General features: G+C 46.5%; 1 long non-coding RNA gene across 2 annotated transcripts in view; it reads right to left on the minus strand.

Annotated features, from left to right (window-relative positions):
* Positions 1–14,601: 14,601 nt before the first annotated feature.
* LOC108542114 (uncharacterized) overlaps positions 14,602–17,907 on the minus strand; it is a 4,462-nt gene continuing 1,156 nt past the window's right edge. The window contains exons 1-3 of one of the 2 annotated variants that reach the window (XR_001889167.1): positions 17,402–17,619; positions 16,849–16,936; positions 14,602–15,744 (exon numbers count right to left, since the gene is read on the minus strand). This is a non-coding gene — a long non-coding RNA (uncharacterized LOC108542114). Of the gene's footprint in view, positions 15,745–16,848; positions 16,937–17,401; positions 17,620–17,907 lie in introns of those variants that run through there. The other variant, XR_001889168.1, reaches the window with a different exon arrangement.

A 17,907-nucleotide genomic window follows, 5' to 3' on the forward strand; every position in this document is an offset into this window, starting at 1 on the left:
CAAATCTCACCAGAGTAAAATTCAGGTATCAGCAAGTGGAGCTTCATCCCAGGGGCTCTGGGGGACATCCTGCTTCGTGCTCACTTGGGTTGCAGGCAGAACTCAGTTCCTTGTGGTTTCAGGACTGAAGTCCTCATTTTCTTCCTGGCTGTAAAGTGAGAGCAGTTCCCAGTTTTTATTTGTTATTATTATTTTGAGAGATAGATTCTCACTCTGTCATCCAGGCTGGAGTGCAGTGATGTGATCTCGGCTCACTGAAGCCTCAACCTCCTGGGCTCAAATGATTCTCCCACCTCAGCCTCCTGAGTAGCTGGGACTACAGTAACCTGCCACCACATCTGGTGTTTTTTTTTTTTTTACTTTTTGTGGAGGCAAGTTCTCGCTATGTTGCCCAGGCTGGTCTCAAACTCCTGGGTTCAAGCAATCCACCCACGTGGGCCTCCCAAAGTGCTGGGGTTATAGGTGTGAACCACTGTGCCAGCCAGTTCTCAGCTTTTAGAAGTCACTGCATTCCCTGGTTCATGGTCCCTTCCTACATCTGCAAAGCCAACAATGGCTGCTAGAGTCCTTCTCAGTCGTATTTTCTGAGCCACTCTTGGGCATGTGCTTCCACTTTTAAGGACTGAAGTGATTGGGTTGGGCTCACCCAGCTAATCCAGGATGCTCTCCCCAGCTCAAGGTCCTTAATTTAAACACATCTGCAAAATGCCTCTTGCCACATCAGGTAACTTAATCACAGGTTCAGGAGATTCAGGCATGGACATCTTTGAGGACCACTATTCTGGGGACCACACTGCCTTGTTCATTTCAAGAGGACCAAAAACAGAGTTGACTCCCAGCCTCACCAAACAGCTTCACGCAGCTGCACTGGGTGACACAGCTTGGCGCAGGACAGTGGCCACTCCTGGCTCTGCCCACATGGGTCTCCCTGGCCTTCACCAGGCTGCTTGCTGAGATTCAGAGAATGGTTTTTTTCCCATTATGAAAGAAGTATATGAACACTTAAAAAGTTTAGAAAATACACACACACACACAGAAAAAGCAAGAAAACATTCTCCAGCCCCCAAAACAATCACCGTTAGCATATTGCTGAATTTCCTTTGAGTCTCTTACTCTATGCATGGGTTGGCTTTCTGAGACTAGAGCTGTAATCACATTATAGAAATCAAGTTGTACTGTGGTGTTTTTCACACAGCATTATATCATACCTACCTTGCCACATTGAAATAAGTTATTTGTAAAACCGTTTAAAATGGCTACCTACTTTTCTGTCATGCAGATGGGATGGCTATACTCTAGCTGACTGAATGACTCTCCTGTGGTGGGACCCTTGGGTCTCGCTCTATTGCCCAGGCTGGAGTGCAGTGGCATACTCATGGCTCACTGCAGCCTCAAACTCCTGGGCTCAAGCAATCCTCCTGCTTCAGCCCCCTGAGTAGCTGGGACTATAGGCGCATGCCACCAGGCCTGGTTAATTTTTACAATTTTTGTAGAGACAGGGTCTCACCATGTTGCCCAGGCTGGTTTTGAACTCCTGGCCTTAAGCAATCCTCCCACCTCAGCCTCCCAAAGTGCTGGGCTCACATGTGTAAGCTGCCACACTCAGCTGTAAATGATACCTTTTTTTTTTTTCTGAGACAGAGTCTCGCTGAGTTACCCAGGCTGGAGTGCAGCGGCGTCATCACGGCTCACTGCAAGCTCCACCTCCCAGGTTCACGCCATTCTCCTGCCTCAGCCTCCGGAGTAGCTGGGACTATAGGCGCCCGCCACTGGGCCCAGCCAATTTTTTATATGTTTAGTAGAGATGGGGTTTCACTGTGTTAGCCAGGATGCATCTCCTGACCTTGTGATCCGCCCACCTTGGCCTCCCAAAGTGCTGGGATTACAGGCGTGAGCCACCGCGCCCGGCCCCAATGATACTTTGATGGACACATTCTTCGTAAAGCATTCCCCGGTTTAGGATGCATTTCCTGGAGGTAGGATTGTTGGGCCTAAGAGTACTACCCATTTTAAAGTTCTTGTAACTTAATCTTCCCAGGTTTTCCAGGACAGCTCCATTTACAAATGTTCTGCTGGCATCCTTCACGCTGTGTCCTAACTTGGATGATATATCATAAGGTTATTCCACAATAGGCTGCCCTGGAGATTCAAAGGGCCCCTCTCCTCTGTGCCACCGCACTCCAGGGTGGGTCTCTAAGGCTCCGGCCACACTTCCCAGACTGCTGTGCTTCCGACGTAATGTTTAAACAGCAGGCACTTTGCCAGGCCGATAGCTGGGTGCCCATGAGAGCAGAAGTTGCACCTCACCCTGCCCACAGCCCCTACCCAAGGTCCAGCTTCTTCGTGGATCCCACCAACCTCCAGAGGGCCTTTGTGGGGTGCTGGAATGGTGCTGGGATGCAGTGGTGAGCAGCCCAGAAAAGGCACACCATGGGGGGCTCAGGAAACCTCATCGCGTGAGTGAATGAGGCAACACCACCGCAGGGTGTATGAAGGGAGCCCAGGGTCCTGTTCATGCCCCCTGGAGTTAAGAAGACCCTGATTACAAAAGGCTGCTGGTGGGATGGGCTCCTTTCAGAGACAGGCTCTAGATGCGGCTCGTGGGTCACGGAGGCATCAGTCTTTTCCAGAACTAGGCAAAAGAGACATGCGAAGTGCAAAGACGCATAAAGAATAGAAGGCTGTCTCAGCTGCTTAAAAACCGCAGACCGGCCGGGCGCGGTGGCTCAAGCCTGTAATCCCAGCACTTTGGGAGGCCGAGACGGGCGGATCACGAGGTCAGGAGATCGAGACCATCCTGGCGAACACGGTGAAACCCTGTCTCTACTAAAAAATACAAAAAACTAGCCGGGCGAGGTGGCGGGCGCCTGTAGTCCCAGCTACTCGGGAGGCTGAGGCAGGAGAATGGCGTAAACCCGGGAGGCGGAGCTTGCAGTGAGCTGAGATCCGGCCACTGCACTCCAGCCGGGGCAAAAAAGCGAAATCCCCTCTCAAAAAAAAAAAAAAAAAGAAACAAACAAACAAAAAAAACAAAAACAGAAAAAACCAAAAAAAAACCGCAGACCAAGGCAAGAGACCCAGTTCTGCCACATCAGCGAGGAGGTTCTGTAGGGACCAGTTAACAAACTCAATGAGATTTCCTGACTCTGTCCAAAGAAAAGAGTTTTTAATCCAAAAAGTTGAAAATTTCTTTCACATACATTAGCAGTGTCCTCTGATGTCTTATAAGTTACAATAAAAGCCTCCCAGCATCACTTTTGGCACTGTGGAAATGGGAGCCTGAGAGAAGTAGAGTCCAGGCCTGGCCACGTCCTTAGGGCCAGAAAGGGGCAGTCCCAAAGGGCACGTGGAGGACTGGCTCTGTGCAGCGCACAGCAGCTCTCCAAGTGCGTCCTGCTGGTCCCAGGAGGAGCCCCATGCCAGGTGAGGGCTGGGCAATGCACTGGCTGAGTGGCTTTGCAGGTAGGCACTCTGGCTCCTTCTACATGGGCGGGCACTTTTCAGGGCCAGCTGGGCGCTGCTATGCCGAGAGGCAGGCCTGGGATGACCACAGCTTTTGAGCTTTTCAGGGGAATAAAGAAATCTGTGTATGTGTTTATTCCTCATTTTTGAATGTTGTCAAGAAATTAAAAATAGAAGCCAGGCAAGGTGGTGTGTGCCTGTAGTCCCACTTACTTAAGAGGCAGGAGGACTGCTGGAGTCCAGGGGTTTGTGGCCATAGTGAGCAGTGATGATGCCTGCATGCCAGCCTGGGTGACAGAGCAAGACACTATCTCTAAAAAAGTTTGTTTGCTTGTTTATTTTTTAATAAATTACAATTGTTCAATGTTATTCAAGCCAACCAAAATCCATCTGTGGGCCAGATTCAGGCTTCAGACAGCCAGCAGCCCACAAATTGTCCCACCCGACTTGTGGTGTTATGGATGAGGAAACTGAGGCCCTGTGGGTGGGGACACATCATCGGAGTGCACAGCGAATTTTGGCATCAGAGCTCGGGTGAGCCTAGCCCAGGGCTCTCACCCCAATGCCATCCGTCCCTATCAGAGGCACCAAGAGGAGGAGGGGGGAGCCTGGATGCACCCTGTGAAGACAGACAGGCAGGGGTCTGCAGGGCCTGTCCAACTCTCTGAACAAGGTAGGTCCCTCTCCCTCTGGTTTTTCTGATGAAGAGCCTCAGGTTTGAGCGGGTGAAGTGACCAGATGCTGGTAACCAAAGTGGCCTGCTCAAGATCACTTGCCGGTCTCTCTGTTCCGGTTCCTTCCACGGCTGGCCATGGCTCAGAGTTCTGAGCCATTCTCTTCCAAATCAGTGTCAGGGCACTTCCAGTGTGTTAGCCTCCTCTTGGAATGCAGCCTTTCCCTGAACACAAGGCCCCGGGGGCTGGTCTGACAGGCAGAGAGGAGCAGGCACTCACTCCCCTGGGTCAGGCCTCTGTTTCCCAAGAGAGAGCACACAGACCATAGGTGGCAGGGGAAGTGACCTGTAGGTGTCCACAGACAAATGCTTTAAAGGTAGTAGTTTGGCCCTTGGATGTCTGCATGCTTCCTATTTATGGCAAGCATTCTGGCCTGATCTAGCATTTCCTTTACAAGGAAATGAGTTGACCCAAAATTTACCAAGAGGCCGGGCGCAGTGACTCATGCCTGTAATCCCAGCACTTTGGGAGGCTGAGGCGGGTGGATCACTTGAGGTCAGGAGTTCAAGACCAGCCTGGTCAACATGGTGAAGCCCTGTCTCTACTAAAAATACAAAAATTAGCTGGGTGTGGTGGTGGGCTCCTATAATCCCAGCTACTCAGGAGGTTGAGGCAGGAGAATCTCTTGAACCCAGGAGGCAGAGGTTGCAGTGAGCTGAGATAGCACCATTGCACTCCAGCCTGTGTGATGACAGCAAAACTCCATTCTCAAAAATGAAATAAAGTGAATAAATAAATAAATAAACAAACAAAGGTTACCGAGAGCACAGGTGGTCTGCAGTCATGGCAAGCATCATGGAGGTGGCCCATGAAAACAGAGGTTTGGGACGCTGCTCTAAAGTGCAGCCCACCAGCTTTCATGACAGTGTTAAAAAATCTGGGTTGAATTGAGGACACTCAGTTTTTCTCTGTCCCCTGCTACCTGCACACGCATGGTGTTGAGCCAGAGCTCTCCATTTTTTCCTTATAGAGTGGGTCGTGTGACACTCAGAATTTTAGATTCTACTTTGCCAATTTCTTCTCATTCTTCCAAGGTGATGGGTCTTTATCTTTGCAAATCTTGATTCTACATCCCAAGAATTACATTCCAGCTTTGTGTCATCCCCACGTACGATCAGCAGTCTTGCTCTGTCTTCATGTAAATCACTAGCAAAACTGCAGAACGGGTCAGGGCTGTGCAGAGTCAGGTGACACTCCTGCCTGGCTCCCTGGGGCAGCAATTCCTTGCCCAGCCCTCACCCACCTCCAGTTGTTGGACTATCTCCAGTTACAGATCCACCGACCGTGTCTCTCCTGATCCTGCCTGCCCCCGGGTGAGCGGCTCTGGGAGAGGCTCATACACCATCCACCATCCGGGACTTGCGTCAGGATCTACCATCAAGCAATCTGGTTATCTGTTCTCAGTCTGCATCTTTGCCTCGTTTGAAGAAGCAGACAGCATTTCTCCCAGACATTTATTCCATTTTCTGGCCCCTCTCCCAGGCTTTGCACTTCCTGGAGAGTTGTAGGGTGCAATTCTGCATCCCTGCCCGCAAGTTTTCATGGTGCTCTGGACTGTGATTTATCTGGACGTGAGGAGAAGATATTATTCATCTTGGCTCAGTTCTCTGATGACCTTCTCAGCCACGATGAGGCCACTTTCTTCTTACTCCTATTTGTTCAGCCCCCTTGATGCTGAAGATCATTAGTATTGTTTAGAATGGTGCGACGTCAGAATCGAGTGATTCTCTCTTTCCTCTATGTCCGGCTTACCATTCCTCAGGGAGCACCCACTGGGGGTCATCCAGGAAATGACACAACAAAGATAAACGAGACAATGTTCCTGCCCTTGGGAACTGCTGGCCCCAGCACTGCCTCTGTCCCCTTGAACATGCTATAAAAAGATACTGTTCCCGGTCTTTGGAATTTCAAACTGTGGTCATGTCTGTGAATACGCCTAACAGCCAGGCTGTGAGGAAATGAAGGTTTCTAGACTGGAGTCAGGCGAGATGTAGCAGGGCTGGATGTGTTAAACAAGGCACCGAAGGAAGTGGAAAGCTGCAGTGCCCTGCAGTCAGGACTGAGGGGCTGGTTAGAGTGGGATACCTGTTTACCCACTCAGCATGCACGGAGAACCTTCTGAGGGGTAAGCACTGTCCTTTAAGCTAGAGACCTCAGCAGAGCTCTTAACAGGATCTTGCTTTCAGAGAGCAAGTGAGGGCGGCACCATTGGGGTGGGACCTCCACAGATCAACAATACATTATCATAGCGGCTGCAAACTTCCTAAAGAGATAGAGTGAGGGACTGCCTCACTTTGTCTGGAGTAGTCAGGGAAAGCATTCCAGAAGAGATGAACATTGAGCAGGGTTTTGAAGGCTGCATAGGAGCTCTCCAGTAGAAAAGATGGTGAAGGGCCTTCCAGGGAAAGGCAGCATCAGTTCAAAGGTGTGGGGACAGGGCAATCACAGTGTGCTTCATGAGACAGCAGCACAGGACCCCATGCTAAAGCCCCTTGCATGCCTTCTAAAGAATTTGGAGCAGGGAAGTAACACTTTCAGGTGGAAGTTTAGGTCGCCAGGGTGGGGGAAGGTGATTCTGTGGCCAGGGAAACCAGTGGGCTGTGTACTCCAGAACTCCTTTTTAAAAATCGGATTCACCCATTTTCATTATTTATTTCATTTTTTTTTTGAATTAAAAAAACTTTTACTATTGAAAATTTCACACAGGTCAGGCACAATAAACTGCATAAACGTATCACTCTGAATCAACCATCAGCTCATGGCTGATCTTATTTTATCTCTATCTCCACCACTCACTCCAAGATCATCTGGAAGCCAATCCCAGACATTATATCATTTCACTCATGAATATTTCAATATATATGGCTAAAAGATAAGGACTCTTTAAAAAAAATAAAACACCCAAATATATGACTGTCTTTGCTTTTGTGTTGCTGTAGAAGAAAACCTGAGGCTGGGTAATTTATAAGGAAAATAAGTTTATTTGGCTCATGGTTCTGCAGGCTGTACAAGCAGCATGGCACCAGCATCTGCATCTGGAGAGGGCCTCAAGCTCCTTCCACTTATGGTGGAAGGGAAGATAAGCCAGCGTGGACAGAGATCCCATGGTGAGAGAGGAAGCAAGAGAGAGATGGGGAAGGTGCCAAGCTCTTGGGAACTAACAGAAAACACAGTCATTACCTTCAGGAGGGCTCCAAGCCATTCACAAGGGATCTGCCCCCATGACCAAACACCTCCCGCTAGGCATCACCTCCAACACTGAGGATCTAATTTATTTTCTTTCTTTCTTTCCTTCCTTCCTTCCTTCCTTCCTTCCTTCCTTCCTTCCTTCCTTCCTTCCTTCCTTCCTTCCTTCCTTTTTTCTTTTCCTTTCTTTTCTCTTTTCTTTCCTTCCTTCCTCCCTTCCTTCTTCCTTTCCCTTCCCTTCCTTTCCTTCTCTTTCTTTCTTTCCCTCCCTCCCTCCCTTCTTTCTTTGTTTTTAATTTTTCCACTGGCTTTGTTTTCCTATGGGGATCAAATTTCAACATGAGAGTTGGAGGGTCAGATATCCAAACCATAGCAATGGCCACATCTAAAGAATAAACGATAATTCCTTATTATCGACAACCCTCCAGTCAGGGTACAAATTGCCCTATTGCCTTACACTGTTTTTTCTCTTCAGTTCATTTAGTTTAAATGAGATTCATCAATGCAATTGGTTGTTACGTCTTTTAAATCTCTAAATTTTTAGCTTTGCCTCCAACTGCTTTTTATACCCTTGAAATTTATTTATTGAGGAAACTGTACTGTGTCTCTGTGGTAGTGTTTAACACGTTCCTCTATCCCTTAAACTTCTACTAAACTGCAGTTAGATTAAAAGGCTCCATAGGATGACCAGAAACAAGTTTGCTTTTTTTCAACAATCATACTTCACAGGTGTGCCATCTCCTTCCATCAGGAGATTCACAGGTCCCTGTTTGGGGGGTACTGGCAGCCCAGATCCATCAAGCCATTAGGAGTTGCAAAATGTCTGATCCTGTCATTCCCTCCTCATTTATTAACTAGAATACTTCTTCTAAAAGAAGAAACTTACCTTTATCAACTATTTGGTTACTCTGAGGTACAGTTAGTAGAGGAAAATCAAGACAAACATTTGATTTTTCCACTTTATTTCTTACTTACCAAATCATGATAGCATCCTCTAAGACAACATTATGCAACAGAAATATAATGCCAGCCACATACATAATTTAAAACTTTCTAGTTGCCTTATGAAAAAATGAAAAACAGCTGAAATTAATTTTAGTTATATATATATATATATTTTTTGAGACAGAGTCTCACTCTGTTGCCCAGGATGGAGTGCAGTGGCACGATCTTGGCTCACTGCAAGCTCCACCTCCCAGGTTCACGCCATTCTCCTGCCTCAGCCTCCTGAGTAGCTGGGACTACAGGCACCCGCCACCACGCCTGGCTAATTTTTTGTATTTTTAGTAGTGGCAGAGTTTCACCGTGTTAGCCAGGATGGTCTGATTTCCTGACCTCGTGATCTGTCCACCTCGGCCTCCCAAAGTGCTGGGATTACAGGTGTGAGCCACTGCACCTGGCCAATGATATATTTTTAACCCAGTATTTCCAAAATACTATCATTCTAATGTGTAGTCAACATAAAAAACGCAATTTTCCATCTTTTTTTGTATCCAACCTTCAAAATCTAGTGTGTATTTTACACTCAATTCAGATCTTAAATGTTCATCAGAAATAGTTGACTTGCATTCAGATTTCACAAAATTTATAGTGGAAAATGTAAAGTCATATACCCAGGTTGTTCCAAACCCACTTAAAAGATTTTCTTTTACATTTAAAGTTTTAAATGTGGTTCTTCAGTTGGGCTAGCCACATTTGAAGGGCTCAGTAGTCATGCATGGCTAGAGGATAATGAACAGCACAGATCCAAGGAAACCACTGAGAAGAACTTTTTCCCAAGTGGCTTTCTATGTGCATGGATCTAAAGACATGCAATATGTATCAATCCATTGCCAAACTCATGTGTCCTACATGTGGTCAGGGAAGCCTCTTTAATTGGCCCTGAATCCTCTGACACAACTCTAGTTGTCTTTGACAGCTGCCTTCCTTTATGGTATGACAGTATCAGGTTTTGTCTTAGTCACCTCTGGCTGCTGTAACAAAAAACCACAGGATGGTGGCTTAAACAACAGAAATGTATTTCTCACCATTCTAGAGCTGGGAAGTGCAAGATCCAGGTACCAGCAGATGTGTTTCCTGCTGAGGCCCCCTTCCTGGCTTGTACACAGCAGCCTTCTTGTTGTGTGTGCATGTGGCCTTTCCTCAGTGCTTATGCATGGAGAGAGATGGAGAGAGGGAGCAGGAAGAGAAAGGGAGAGATAAAATCTCTTGGTTTTCTAATAAGGGCACTAATCCCATCATGAATCCCTCATCTAAACCTAATTACCTCTCAAACCTCCATTACCAAATAATGTCACATTGTGGGTTAGGGCTTTAACATATAAATCTTGTGGGGGACACAGACGTGGGTACATAGCAGGCTCCTCTAGGTTTCTTCCCAAACCTAGAATCAATCATTTCTCCAAGGAGCTCTGGTTCTTTATAGTGAGAAATGGTATTTAGAAACCAAATCTAGACTCTCAGGGTGCTCATCGCTATTGGGTTGATCATTGTTTTTAAGACTTTCAGTGGACAGGGCTAAGAAAATAACTTTTAAAAAAGATAAAATACTTATGAGTTCATAATGATGTTTCCAATTCAAATTTAGAACCATAGAGTTTAACTTTATTAACTTTACTTCTCTATCTTCTTTCTCCTGTGCTGAACGATTTTAATTCTTCATCATACTAACATAACTACTAATTTGCATTATTTCATACTATACATTCTTTAGCTGAGAACAATATCAACACTCTACCAACAATGTAATTACTGAAAACAGTTTGGTTCCCTCCCAACAAGTTCTTTTTGTCCTAAAAGCATATCCACAGGAATGTGCAGTCAAATTATTATGTCTCAAAGTCACATAGAATTTTTGTCCCTTTGTATCTACTAACTAGACACATATTTATGCTCATTTGTTTCATTTTATTTTCACTTTTGGGGATTACTTTTAAAATTAATCATAATACTTTTATAAAATAAAAATAATATATTGCCTTTATACTACAAAAAATAAAATTTTAGTATTATAATCATGTAAATTCTTTTCACGGTTCTGAAGTCAAGTCTAAAAACCCAAGATATATTCAAAGAAGTCTAGCTTCCATTTCTGTTCCTTCCATTTTATTCTCTCACTGCCCCCATAGATAATTTTAAAACATTCTATGGTTTATCTACTTAAGAATATAAAAAAAATCCTATGTGTATAAACAGTAGTATATGGCCAGGCACAGTGACTCATACCTGTAATCCCAGTACATTAGGAGCACAAGATAACAGGATTGCTTGAGTCTAGGAATTTGAGACCAGCCTGGGTAACAAAGAGAGACCTCATCTCTACAATAAATTTAAAAATTAGCCTGGCATGGTGACATGCCTATAGGCCTAGCTACTCAAGAGGCTGAGGCAGGAAGATTGCTTGAGCCCAGGAGGTCAAAGCTACAAGTGAGCCAAGACTGCACCACTACACTCCAGCCTGGGCCATAGAGCAAGGCCCCATTTTTTTAAAAAAGCACTAATATACTATACACTTTACCCCACCTTACTTCTTTCACTTAACAATACATATAAAGATATTTTCTCCTTTCCTTATATAGCTGTATAATATTCCAGTGTGAAGATATACTATACTATACTATAACTATATAGCACTTATAGTTCAATGTATCCTCACATGAAGATATTTGGGTTGTTTCTAGTTTTTTGATATTATGTGTTTCAGTAATGTGTTATCATTTTTCTCATATAGGTTTTGGACTTCTTTTTAACGAGTCTAGTTAGTTTACACTTCCATTCTCTTTGCTATCATAATTGGGATCTTCTATTTTATCTTCTAATTGGTTTTACTTATTAATATAAAAACCTCTGATTTATACGTTAATTTTAAGGGAGAACACTTGCTATCCAATACACTCATGTGGGCTAGCCTTAGCTGCAGAACAACTTCTGCCTTTCTGAACCAATTTTCTGCCTCTACTTTGCTATCTGGGACTCTTCCAGCTCTCTCTCTCCTTCTTTACCTTATTCAAAAGACAGTGAGAACTTGCCTCTCCCCATTTGATTCCTAGCAGAACAAAGCTCACCAAGTAACACAGACACAAAGCAAACCTCTGACACTGAACATTTAAAGACAAGTTGAAATGCTGATAAAATAATGAACAACAGAGGAGGTGCTGAAGGAGAAAAATTATCTATATAAATTTGGGGGAGGTTCGGATTTAAACGGCTTTAGTGAAGTCCTCCAGTGACTTCCATATTATCTTCTTTCTGCTGGAGACGAGTGGAGAAGATGGAACCCAAGTGGTAGTATTCAAAACGGACCATCTCCCACACTGCCTCTTCATTGCTCCCTCCTAAGAGAGGTGACTCACTTACAAGCAATTTGATATATCGCAAATGGGCAGGGAGTGGCTATCCTTAGTTCCATGTGGTGGCCAGTCTAGTACCTTATAACTATTCCATCATGTTTTCAGTAGATGTTTTGAATTATTCCTTTTTCAACTGTCTTGAAATAGTATCTGTCATTATCATGTGGTAGTGAGGACTGCTGATATTTCTTATAATCATTAGTGGCTGTGAGAGGAGGCTATCTTCTTCAGTTTTGTTAAGAAACCCATTGTATCTTGAGAACAGTTCTTGGGATCTGGATCTCTGAGCCCTGCTGATTTTGCTGCCTCCCTTCCCCAGGACACCTGCAGCAGTGTCCTCTGGCTCACTTCCCTAGTCCCTCCCACTTCTAATCTCCCCTCATGACCCTTCACTCTGGGCTGACAGAAGGGCCTGTAGGAGTATTACCCAGTCAGCGGATTACAGGGTAGAGGACACCGTAGTTTATTTATTTATTTATGTATTTATTTATTTATTTATTTTTTGAGACAGAGTTTCACTCTTGTTGCCCAGGCTGGAGTGCAATGGCGCGATCTCGGCTCACCACAACCTCTGCCTCCCGGGTCCTGGTTCAAGCAGTTCTCCTGCCTCGGCCTCCTGAGTAGCTGGGATTACAGGCATGTGCCACCACACCCAGCTAATTTTTGTATTTTTAGTAGAGACGGGGTTTCACCATGTTGGCCAGGCTGGTCTCGAACTCCTGACCTCGTGATCCGCCTGCCTCAGGCCTCCCAAAGTGCTGGGATTACAGGCATGAGCTCCCGTGCCCAGCTGGTCTTTTTATTTCTAAAGTGCAAAGCACATAGTAGGAGCTCAACACAGATGGTTAAGTGAAATGAATGAATGCATGGATGCATGCATGAGTTCATTAGCCAAAGAGTTCTGGCACATCTGCACTTGACTGTCTCCCAGCTGTGTCCTCTAGGGCAATCCTGAAGAGGAAAGAGGTTTTGCCAGTTGCTTCTGTGGTGGGGTGGGGGGGGTCCCTAACATCTTCCAAGTTTGTACAACTTCTTGTGTGTATCTCTACATTGCTTTACTCCACAAAGTTGTCTGTGAAAGGGTTGAAAATTCAGGTTGCAAATGAGAAATGCTTGTTGGTGTTTGGCCCTCCTGGCATCCTCCCTTTGTGTAACTGTCCCTGTAGCAGTGCCCCCGCAGGTGGCATCATTTTTCTTACTCCTTTAGAAGCCCACTCTTTGGAAAAGGTCTCGTAAATTTCCTCACAGTGGTAAGTAGTATCACCCGAAAGGTTCTGGGTTACCCTTCCCAGAGGTACTTGCACTGTGATAACAGACGTAGCCTGAGACTAGTGGCTCCAGACTCTGCAGTCTGTGGGAGGTGGAGTGGAGGGTGAGGTTGAGGGCCATCTCAGGAGCCCTGAAAAGACAGCAGAAGGACAGGATCCACGCTGGGGACTGGTCCTTATCTGTTGCATGGACACCCTCCCTGCCACTCCTCTCTGGCCACTGAGTGGCTGTTCAGTCCACCCTATCCAGGTGGGAACTGGCCACCCAGCCCTCTCCTCACTTAGTGCACCATTTCGTGTCCTTTAATCATGGCCAAATCTCTGTATCTCTTGAGAGTGTAGATTCCTTAAGGGTAGGGATTGGGTCTCTTGATTCTTTCTAGTCCTCCTAAGTGCTTGCTATGAGGCTGCAATAGTCTGAATGTTCACGTCCCCATGGACTTGGGGGCATGTCCACGGAATTCATACATTGAAACAATCCCCAATGCAATGGTATTAAGAGGCGGGGCCTTTAGGAGGTGATTAGCTCACGAGGGCAGCACCTTCATGTATGGGATTAGTATTCTCACAAAAGAAGGTGCTTGTTCACCGCTTCTGCCACGTGATGACTCACAAGAAGGTGCTATCTATGAAGCAGGGCAATCCCTCACCAGACACTTAATCTGCTGGCACCTTGATCTTGGACTTTCCAGACTCTAGAACTGTGAGTAGTAAATTTCTGTCATTTATTATTATTATTATTATTATTATTTTGAGACGGAGTCTTGCTCTGACACCCAGACTGGAGTGCAGTGGCGCGATCTTGGCTCACTGCAAGCTCCGCCTCCCAGGTTCACACCATTCTCCTGCCTCAGCCTCCCGAGTAGCTGGGACTACAGGCGCCCGCCACCATGCCCGGCTAATTTTTTGTATTTTTAGTAGAGACAGGGTTTCACCGTGTTAGCCAGGATGGTCTCCATCTCCTGACCTCATGATCCTCCCATCTTGGCCTCCCAAAGTGCTGGGATTACAGGTGTGAGCCACCGTGCCCAGCCAAATTTCTGTCATTTATAAATTACCCAGTCTAGGGTTATAGCAGCCTGAGTGAATGAAGACACAGGCTTTGTAGCCAAACCATGAAGCAGTACACCTATCTCAGAGCCTATCTAGTCTTCCATAGGTCTCCAGTTAGCCATATGTAGCAGACTGTGTTTTCCAAAAATAGCCACAGCAGCCTTTCTGCTTCCAGGTGCTTTTTCAGAATCGTGCCACTCCCCATCAAGAGGTGGAATCTGGCTGGGTGTGGTGGCTCACACCTGTAATCCCAGCACTTTGGGAGGCCGAGACAAGTGGATCACTTGAGGTCAGGAGTTCGAGACTAGCCTGGCCAATATAGTGAAACCCCATCTCTACTAAAAAATTCAAAAATTAGCCAGGCATGGTGGTGCACGTCTGTAATCCCAGCTACTCAGGAGGCTGAGGCAGGAGAATCCCTTGGACCCCAGTGGCAGAGGTTGCACTGAGCCGAGATGGTGCCACTGCACTCTAGCCTGGGCAACAGAGCAAGACTCCATCTCAAAAAAAGAAAAAGAAAAGAAATGGAGTCTATTTTCCCTCCCCTTAACTTAGGCAGATCTCTGTGTCTGCCCTGATGAATACAGTGCATCTGAAGTGATGTGGCGTGACTGCCGAAGTTTCATAGAAGACCAAAGGCCTTCTGCCCGGCTGATTCTTGTTAAGCTCACCCTGTATATTAGTTACCACCGTGCTATGAATGACCCCAACTATTCTGAGTAAAGAGACCACATGGAGAGGTGCATGGAAAGGAACTGAGGCCCCCCCACCAGCCAAGAGTCGGCACAGACCACCAGGCAGGGGAGCCAGAGCCTTCAGAGGATCCCAGCCCCAGCCCTGAAGCTTTCCAGCAGAGGTCTGACACTGTGGAGCAGAGACAAACTGTCCCTGTTATACCTCGTTCAAAATCCTGATGTGCAGGAGCCGCAAACATAAGAAAAGATTGTTTCCTTCTATTGAGTTTGGGGGTGATTTGTTTTATGACTCTAGTCACTAGAACACTGGGAAATAAGGAAGAAGCTGCTTCTTTGTGGGCCTGGTTTTTCTCGTCATTCAGGTCCATTTTGCAGAAAGGGAGAAGAAAGAACTGGTATACTCCACTTCCCCTTCTCCTAGTCCATCCTCCCTCATTCCTCATTCCTTCTTATCAGTGCAACCTCATTCCCCCAGGAAAGCCTTCTCTTTCTCTGTACCACTCCCCTCCCCAAGCTCACCTCCCAGCTTGCTCAGGTCTCCAATCACCGGCTCCCACAGCACGCTGGATTTTCCTTTACCCAGTTTGTGATTATATGTTTGTTTGTGGTTATTAATGAAACATACGTTCCCCAAGGGGAAAGATCTTATAGGTCTTGCTCACTGTGGTGTCGAGCCACTTAGCACAGTGCCTGGTACTGATTGAGTGAACCAGACTGGTCAAAGGTCATACACTTAGTACTAGATCTGGGACTAGGACCTGGTGGCCCAGTGCTCAGTCGAAGGCTTCCCTGGCCACACCAGTTTGCCTCCACTCCAAACCTTCTGCTGCTTTTTTCAGCGCCCAAACTTCTGACCATCTAGAGATTCAGGCACGGTGTCTACAGAGTTCTCCTCCAACTAAAAACATTCTGTCTTCATCTCCCCAGCCATCTTCTTGCCAAAATAAGCCAGGAAAGGTAATGTGAGTGTCTGGAGTCTAGCAGGAGTTGAGCTGGTCTGAGAAGAAAAACAGAGAAGAAGGAAATATTCTAAAACGTCGATTTGTTTAAACTTCTTCACAAACTTTACAACACAAGGAAATCAACAAAGACAAGCTCGTAATGAAGTAATCAGCCAACGTGGCTAATATTCTAGCAACGAGAAATGATTCCCTACATGTCATGGGGCAGATATGAATAGGGTCATTAAAATATGGCCAAGGAGGGGAGGGAGAGTTTACTTTTTCTGTCTCCTTAGAGTCTGTGTTCTGAAAGCTCAGCAGGAATTTAAACAAATAGCACAGAGGAATGGTGAATCTGATCATACTTAAAGAAAAATCCCCTTTCAAACTTCTGTTTAAATCATTGGCTTCTGCAAGTTTCGCTTTTTAAAAATGCTGCCGACTTTTTTCCCCAAAAACAAAATTAGCATCAAATTGTTCTAATATTTTTCTGCATATTTTTTTTTCTCTAGGTCAAGAAGAAATTGTTGCTCCATCATACAAGTGAATGTCAGGAGGAGAAAGGAAGATCTTAAGGAATGAAGTTCTAATGCATCCTCTTTGATTAAAAAGTGAAAGAATAAAGTTAGCAGAGGATAAAAGGTATATGGAGAGAGCTACCCACGAAAAGCGTTGCACTGGTGAAAACCGGCCTGTGTAGGTAGGTCATGTCCGCTCAGGAAGGGTAGCATTTGGTCCCTTGCATTTCAAATAAAATGCAATTTTAGGAACAGGGGCTGAAGCGAGAGACGCTTCCACCCACCTGAACAGGGCAATTTTTAAAAATTTAATTTAATTAATTAATTTTTTGGAGACAGAGTCTCGCTCCATCACCCAGGCTGGAGTGCAGTGGCGCCATCTTGGCTCACTGCAACCTTCACTTCCCGGGTTTGAGAGATTCTCCTGCCTCAGCCTCCCAAGTAGCTGGGATTACAGGCGCGTGCCACCATGTCTGGCTAATTTTTTGTATTTTTAGTAGAGACGGGGTTTCATCATGTTGGTCAGGCTGGTCTTGAACTCCTGACCTCAGGTGATCCCCGTGCCTCGGCCTCCCAAAGTGCTGGGATTCCAGGCGTAAGCCACCGCGCCCGGGCCTACAGGGCAAATTTAACTGAACTTACAGTACAACCACCTGAAGCTCTGGGAGGATGGCAGAGTGCTCTGAACTTAGACAAATTACTTCACTTTTTAAAGCCTCAGTCTTCCCACCTGTAAAAACACAAGAAGAGAACCTTCCTTACAGAGCTGTGAAAATCCAGTAATACAAAGAAAATATAACATCACCTGGCACTTGGTAGAGTGTTCTACAAACGTTAGGAAGACAAAAACCCGAAATTCCCCCCTAAGACCCTCTTTGGGTGAGACCCCGGGGCCCTGGAGAGGGTGGCAGGCCTAGGGGTGTGGGGAGGACACTTTAGCCAGCTGCCCCCAATGCTCCTCCAAGCCTGGCGGCCCAGTTCCCGGCTGTGGTGTGGCTTGAGGGCCCAGGGCTCCTCACCGAGTTTGCTTAAGCAAGTTCTTTCACACACAGCCCCACATACAGTTTGGCTAGAAAATTCAATGAGGAGTTTTTTTCTTCCTTCTTTCTCTGTTGTTGTTGGGTTCTGATTACTTCCATCTGGCTTCAGCGGCTCGAGTGGAGTCTTTAAAACACAAAACACAACAAAAACCCACCCTGCAAGACACATGCACCAAACCTAGAAGGCTGCTTCGCTTCTCGCCAGCGTGGGCTCAGATGGCGACGAGTGCTAGCCGCGGCGGGGGGCGCTTCAGGACCCCCGGCACCTGCGCTCGCTGCCCGCGGGAAGAGGGTCCGCTTGGACCCAGCCCCCGCGTCCCATCCCTGGCGTCCCCGGCTTCCGCGCCAGCGCCCAGAGAAGCGGGCGCCCTGGGAACAGCGACCCAGGCATCTCCCCGTGGAGGGAAGTGGGAGGTGGGGAGGGCGGGGGATTTCAGAGATTGAAAACAGAGCAGCCCTTGCGCCTCAGCCCCGGAGCTCATCTGACTTGAGTTAGCGACACCCCCAACCCCCCACCTCGTCGTCTAAAAAAAAAGTGTCGGAGATTGGCGCGTCCTCTGGTCACTTTCTCGAACTTTCCTTGTAGGTGTGTTTTCTTTCCTTGGTGCTGGGTGGGGAGAGTCCCTGTGATCCCCTTTCCCCTCCCCCGCCCCGGGCGGCC

The sequence above is a fragment of the Rhinopithecus bieti genome, unplaced genomic scaffold (assembly GCF_001698545.2).
Source record: "Rhinopithecus bieti isolate Rb0 unplaced genomic scaffold, ASM169854v2 scaffold_19969, whole genome shotgun sequence".
Taxonomy (NCBI): Eukaryota; Metazoa; Chordata; class Mammalia; order Primates; family Cercopithecidae; genus Rhinopithecus; species Rhinopithecus bieti.